This window comes from Ascaphus truei, chromosome 3 (assembly GCF_040206685.1).
Source record: "Ascaphus truei isolate aAscTru1 chromosome 3, aAscTru1.hap1, whole genome shotgun sequence".
In the NCBI taxonomy this organism is placed as follows: Eukaryota; Metazoa; Chordata; class Amphibia; order Anura; family Ascaphidae; genus Ascaphus; species Ascaphus truei.
The window spans coordinates 11,001,830-11,009,325 of NC_134485.1; positions in this window are offsets into that span (position 1 = coordinate 11,001,830).

Consider the following 7,496-nt stretch of genomic DNA (forward strand, 5'->3'; position numbering starts at 1 on the left):
TCTTCAAGGACGAATTGGGCAGTTGGGTGGCCCCACTACCTTTCCGTTCGTCAAGAAGACGCCTCCCAAACAACAGAGATCATGCTATGTCTAGGCTCGCTTCGCTCCGCCGCAACCTACAAAGGAAACCGGAGACCAAGGAACACTTTGTGGCCTTCATGCAAAAAATCTTCCACAGTGGCCATGCAGAGTTGGCGCCCCCACTGAAAGAAGGCGAAGAATGCTGGTACCTCCCGTCATTTGGCGTCTACCACCCCCAGAAACCTGGCCAAATCCGAGTGGTATTCGACTCCAGCGCTCAGCATCAGGGAGTCTCCCTAAACGATGTTCTCCTCACCGGGCCGGATCTGACGAACAGTCTTCTGGGAGTGCTGATACGCTTCCGCAAGGAACCTATCGCCGTAACCGCAGACATTCAACAGATGTTCCACTGCTTCCTTGTGCGAGAAGACAACCGTAACTACCTAAGATTCCTGTGGTACCAAGATGACGACATAGAAAAAGAAATCACGGAGTACCGCATGAAAGTACATGTCTTCGGGAACAGCCCATCACCTGCAGTGGCAGCCTACGGCCTCAGAAGAACGGCCCAAGACGGAGAAGCAGAGTTCGGAAAAGACGCCAGGAGCTTCGTCGAAAGAGACTTCTATGTGGACGACGGATTAAAATCAGTTCCCACCGAAGAAGAAGCCGTAGATCTACTCAAGAGGACACAAAAGATGTTAGCGAAGGCCAACCTAAGGTTGCACAAAATAGCTTCCAACAGTGCCACAGTGATGAAGGCGTTCCACGCAGATGATCAAGCAAACGATCTAAAGAATTTGGATCTGGGGACCGATACGCCTCCCATACAGCGGAGCCTGGGGATAAGCTGGAATCTTAAAACAGACACCTTTACGTTCCAGGTAGCCATCGAAGAAAAACCCTTCACACGTCGCGGAGTCCTGTCCACCGTTAACAGTCTCTACGACCCGCTAGGATTCGTGGCTCCTGTCACTATACAAGGGAAGTCCCTCCTCAGAGAAATGTCCTTCGAAAAACAGGAATGGGACACCCCACTACCTCCAGAAAAACAGAAAGAGTGGGAAACGTGGAAACACTCCTTGAAGGCCCTCGAGCAACTTCAAATCCCATGCCCCTATTCACCTATATCTCTCACCGCCGCACACAGCAAAGAGCTTTGCGTGTTCTCAGATGCCTCCACCAAAGCTATAGCAGCGGTGGCCTACCTAAAAACCACAGACGTGGATGGAAGTTGCCACATCAGGTTCATCCTTGGCAAAGCTAAGCTGGCGCCACAACCTGACCATACTATACCCAGACTCGAGCTGTGTGGTGCAGTGTTAGCAGTAGAACTGGCGGAGCTTATCGAGAATGAGATGGACAGCAAACCAGATGCCGTCAAACTCTACACAGATAGCAAGGTGGTACTGGGATACATCTACAATAAGAAAAGGAGATTCTACGTATACGTAGCTAACCGTGTAGAAAGAATCAGGAAGTCAACCCAACCAGAACAATGGCACCACGTGCCCACAGAGCAAAATCCCGCAGATCACGCCACCAGATCAGTACCCGCATCTCAACTGCAGAATACGTCGTGGCTCACAGGACCAATGTTTCTTGCGCAGCCTGCGGAAACGCTACCAACCCCAGTTGACGATTTTGAACTCGTGGATCCCGAAAAGGATACGGAGATAAGGCCCCTACAAGTATCCGTGGCACTCACCAATGTATCGCACAAAAACGCATTCGGATCACATCGATTCCAACACTTCTCAAAGTGGACGGCCCTTCTGCGAACAGTAGCCCGTCTCGGGCATATAGCCTCCTCCTTCCGCCAGACACCAGATGGTAAAACTACCGGCTGCCACGGCTGGCACATCTGCAAAGAGCTGCGCACCGTAGAGGAAATTACAAAGGCTAAGGAAACTGTTCTCAGTCATGTTTAAAGAGAAACATATGCGGAAGAGATCAAATGCATTCGCGGAAAGAAGAGTGTTAACGAAAACAGTCCACTTTGGAAGTTGAATCCCTTCATCGACAAAGACGGCCTCATGAGAGTAGGAGGCCGCCTCAATAAGTCCCAACTGAGCAGGGAGGAAAGCAACCCTCTTATCATCCCTGGCCGGCATCACATCGCCACTATGTTGGTGCACCACTACCACGAACAAGTCATGCATCAGGGACGACACTTCACCGAAGGCGCCATTAGGGCGGCGAGCATTTGGGTCGTTGGCATGAAAAGGTGCGTGGCCAGTAATCTCCACAAATGTGTTAGGTGCCGAATGCTGAGAGGCAAAAGCCAAGACCAAAGGATGGCGGATCTACCTGTCGACAGACTTAACACAGAACCCCCCTTTACCTATGTAGGACTCGATGTATTTGGGCCCTGGATGGTCATCTCATGTAGAACTAGAGGCGGGCTAGCAAACAGCAAACGATGGGCGGTACTCTTCACCTGCATGAGTACACGAGCTATACACATCGAGGTTATAGAATCTATGGATGCTTCAAGCTTCATAAATGCCCTCAGAAGGTTCTTTGCAGTCAGAGGACCAGTTAAACAAATACGTTCCGATTGTGGTACCAATTTCGTTGGAGCATGCAAGGAATTACAAATAAACACTAAGGACAATAGAGACAATAGTATCCAAAGATACCTGCGCGACCAAGAGTGCACGTGGACATTCAACCCTCCTCACTCCTCTCACATGGGCGGAGCATGGGAGCGCATGATCGGAGTGGTTAGGCGTATCTTGGATTCTATAATGCTAAAAACCGACCTGACTCGACTCACTCACGAAGTGCTAACCACATTCCTGGCCGAAATATCAGCAATAGTCAATGCTAGGCCCTTAATCCCAGTGTCAACAGATCCAGAATCGCCAAGCGTTTTGACACCAGCAATGCTGCTGACCCAGAAAGTAGGGAACGTCCCCACCCCAGTCGAAGGCTTCCACTCTAAGGATATGCACAAACGACAGTGGAGACAGGTGCAGTACTTGGCCAACACATTTTGGGATCGCTGGAGACGTGAGTATCTGGTGACACTCCAAGAACGCCACAAATGGCAAACTGTGAAACCAGATATCCAAGTGGGGGATGTGGTCTTGTTGAAAGATAAACAGGTGGCAAGAAATGAATGGCCCATGGGACTTATAATCAGAACTATCCCAAGCGAAGACGAAAAGGTTCGCAAAGTGGAAGTACGAGTGGCCCAGAATGGGATCGTTAAAACCTTCTTAAGACCCATTACAGAGACTATCCTTCTAATGCCCAAATCGGACTGTGATGGGGAAAAACTGGTTACCAGTGCCGTGGACTTTTAAGAGACATTGTGGTGCGTCAAGCTAACCAAGAGCTGCGCACCCACCTGGCTTCCCTTACTGGAAGGCCTGGCCAAAGGACTTTGATGCCAGTGGTACCAGCCGGTATCACATTGCTATGGAAATATGGACCTTTGCAGTATATTGTTATGTTGTATGTGTTGCACATATGTTCCACATAGCTTGCCATATAGTGGTATCTACAGATACCAGACGGGGAGTGTTATGGAACAAGAGCCACATTTCTGACTCACCCCCCTCTCTCCCTTGCAGTTTCTGCCTGTCAGATTTTATTCCCAGCTGCATGGAGTCTGCAGACACATACTGTGCCTGCGTGGCTTGCAACAATGTTGCACTCCTTGCCTGCGAGCATGACATCAGTGAGCTGCTACAGCAGTCTCTGAGATCCTCACCAGAATGGGCTAGTCTGCCCCCCCTCCTGTTTGTTCAGACATGGTCTGCCCCTAGACTATTCCTTTGCCCACACCGCACCTCACTTCCTCTTTTCAACCCTGGAGACAGTGAGTAAAGAACCTTTCTCTGTTTATCCCCCTTGGTGAGGCCATCTCTTTTTACCGGTTCCTAACTAATAATCACCAATACACACCATCCACAAGTATCTGTACCCTGCTACCTTTTCCCAATAAAGTGGAGGAAATATTACAGGACTTGGAGTGATTTAAAAGGGAACTGTGTTAATGCTATCGGGAGCCATTCATACCAACGTGCCCTGGCTTCAGAATAATATAGATATATTCAAACTCCGTGCCATGGGTATAATACACGCGATGCAAGTAAATACATATAAAATAATGTTAAACATTTCTCAAAGGTATTCCTGGGAAATGTGTAACTCTGCTGTCACTGAGTCCCTTTCTTGGAATTTACAAGCTGTTACTACCTGCTTTCCAATGAAGCACGCGGAATTTAACTGGCTCAATAGTTTATTTGATGCAATAAAATAATAACTCGTTAAAATGATAATCCAATTAAGCAATGATCTGCAAATTACCTCCAAGTGTCAGCACATACTGTATAGCAGACAGAAAAGGTGAATCAACAATTTATGTGGAGCATACAAAGCTTAAAATAGGGATATCATTAACGACATTACCCTATTTGCATTGCACTGTAAGGGCAAGTGAGGATATTTTTGACAGCAGAAAATACCTCTATACTGTACCCAACACCTAGACCAGTGATTTTCAACCCGGGTTCCGCTAGCGCCTTTTGGGAGAGCTGGAACAGAGTGCGATGGCGCGACCGCGTTTTGAAAAGACACTTTTTTTGTCCACCCATACCGACTACCACACACAGCCACATTACAACTTCAGAGGTCACTACGGTATGTTCAGCCCAAGATATCAGTGTGCATATCTATTTTATGGTGGTATACATCGAGATCAGATAAAGTGATACCCTCAACTTGTGCCCACATTACCACTTGACACCTAGGTTGCATAGTACAGAACAAAACACCCCATACAGAAGGACACCCATTCTGGCCGATCTGGGAATGGCACCACCTTCCCCAAAATTCCAATTACAAGCTCCAAGGCCTTACCACAACACTGACAAAGCCAAGAGGCGAGCAGAGAGAGTAAGGCCTCGTCCATGGTTGTTGCTTGCTGGCTGAGGCGCGCTTCCGTTCAGCACTGAGCCCCTACAGCCGCAATTAGAGCGGCTTTAGTAGGGGCTCACCTACGCTTCCGCAAGCGCGCGGAAGCATGGGTCTTAGGGAAATGTAACATTTCCCCGCTTGTCGGAGCTCAGGGCCGGTCACGTGAGCGGTTTGTCCAATGAGGGCGGACCAGCTCCGTGACATCCCTGGCCCGCCCCCGACACGCCCCCGGCACGCCCCCGGCACGCCCCCTGACGGCGCGCAGGGAAAGCACCCGCAAGGCCAGGGAAAGCACCCGCTTTCCCTGAGCCTCAGCGCGCCTCAGCACGCCAGCGGGGAGCTTGGCCGAGGCCTAAGAAATTAGGGCTGAAATATAAATAGGGGCAGAGAAGTGCATAGCCTTGAAAAACAGAAGGAGAATGTTATCAGTAATACAGAATAAATGGGTATCCAGTAGAGGGATTTTAAGAGGAGAGAAGCAGAGACAGATAAGAGAGTAAATTGAGTCTAGCAGCAGCGTTTAGGACAGATTGGAGGGGAGAAAGGTGAGAGGCAGTAGAAGAAGACTGGAGAGAATGAGAGTGTGCATTAAAGTCCATTACAGCGACAAGGGGAATAATAAATCAACATGTTTTATCGACAGCATGAATGCAAGAGGAGAATGTGAGGGAGGAAATGTGACATATAGGCAGTGTGCTTGTGTTACTTGGGTGTATGATAGTGCTATTGACAGTAATGGAGAATGGGGCCAGGTTTGGGTGGGACATGAGGAGCTCCATCTTCGACATGTTAAGTTTGAGTCAATGATTTTGTGAGAGACATTAAACATGTGGTCTGGACAGCAGGTGTAAGGTCTGGGGTTGGAAATTACATTGGTATGTCACCAGAATAGAGGTGATATTTGAAACCAAAATAGGTAATAAGGTGACATATTGATAGTGTGTAGAGAAAAGCGAAGAGTCCTCAAAAATGACCTCTGGGGCACGCCCACAGAGTGAGATCGACAGAGGGGGATGTGTTAACGAATGAGACAATGAAAGTACGATGGAAAAGGTAAGAGGAGATCCAGGATAGAGCTGTCTTATGTGAACCAGGAGTATGCAGGTTGTGATGGAGAAGAGTCTCGGCAGCAAAAGCAGCAGAGAAGTCGAGTAATATAAGCAGGGTGTAATGACCTCATTATTTGGCTGCATGAAAGTAATTAGTCATTAGTTAGGGCTGTTTCAGTGGAGGGAGCAGAGGGTCAAGGAGAGAGAATTAAAAATTGGTCAGGCGAGGGAACACAAGGTGTTTAATGAGTTTAGAGACAAAAGACAGGGCAATTACAGGATGGGTGTGAGGATCGGTCTTAGGTCCTGTCTCCGTGACGTATCTCGTGGCGCCCCCATGTGATGCGCATCACGCTGACAGGATCGTGCGCAGGCGCCATACAATTGTTGTCAGGCGAAGGACTCACCCATGAGTTAACACTGACAGCAGGATAACTACCTCATCTATTTTACCGGTGGTGCTTACGCCGCCTCCTGATGATTGAGTGGGCTGATGGCAATCAGCATTTACAGCTGTGCAACTCGGCATGGATTGGTTCAGCAATCTAGAGGCAAATAGTACATTCAGCCTTGTGCCTGTCTGATTGGCTAACAGTCCTTTATATGCTCACCGATCCCTGCTCTAAATCGGCTGAGCATAGTAGTCCTTAATTTGCGACAAAGTGCTACCCACAAGCACTCAGCTTGCTGTGGCCTTTGCTTTGCTAACCTTGTCTTGTCTCCTAGTATCCTCGACCTCGGCTTGTACCTGGAGCCCCACCTTCTCTTATCCACGACCTCAGCTTGTACCTGGACCCCCACCTTCTCTTATCCACGACCTCGGCTTGTACCTGGACACCCACCTTCTCTTATCCACGACCTCGGCTTGTACCTGGAGAAGCACCTTCTCTTATCCACGACCTCGGCTTGTACCTGGACCCCCACCTTCTCTTATCCACGACCTCGGCTTGTACCTGGACCCCCACCTTCTCTTATCCACGACCTCGGCTGGTACCTGGACCCCCACCTTCTCTTATCCACGACCTCGGCTGGTACCTGGACCACCACCTTCTCTTATCCACGACCTCGGCTTGTACCTGGACCCCCACCTTCTCTTATCCACGACCTCGGCTTGTACCTGGACCCCCACCTTCTCTTATCCACGACCTCAGCTTGTACCTGGACCCCCACCTTCTCTTATCCACGACCTCAGCTTGTACCTGGACTCCCATCTTCTCTATACCTCGACCTCGGCAACGCACATCGACTATTCTACATCTCCAACCCTAGACCATGGCGAGAATCAACACTACCCAACTTCTCCTACCCTGACCCGGCCACACGACTACGGATCTGCAGACTGGACGCAGTCCCGCGGCTGCAGGTTGGTGTATTCTAAATCCCCACCTCAGCCTCGCGGTTCTGTCCTGGTTGTGGCGAGCCCCCGTTACAATAGGTAGTGTCAAGGGTGTTATTTGTGGGAATAGGTATAATTTTTGCATGCTTGAAGGAAAAGGT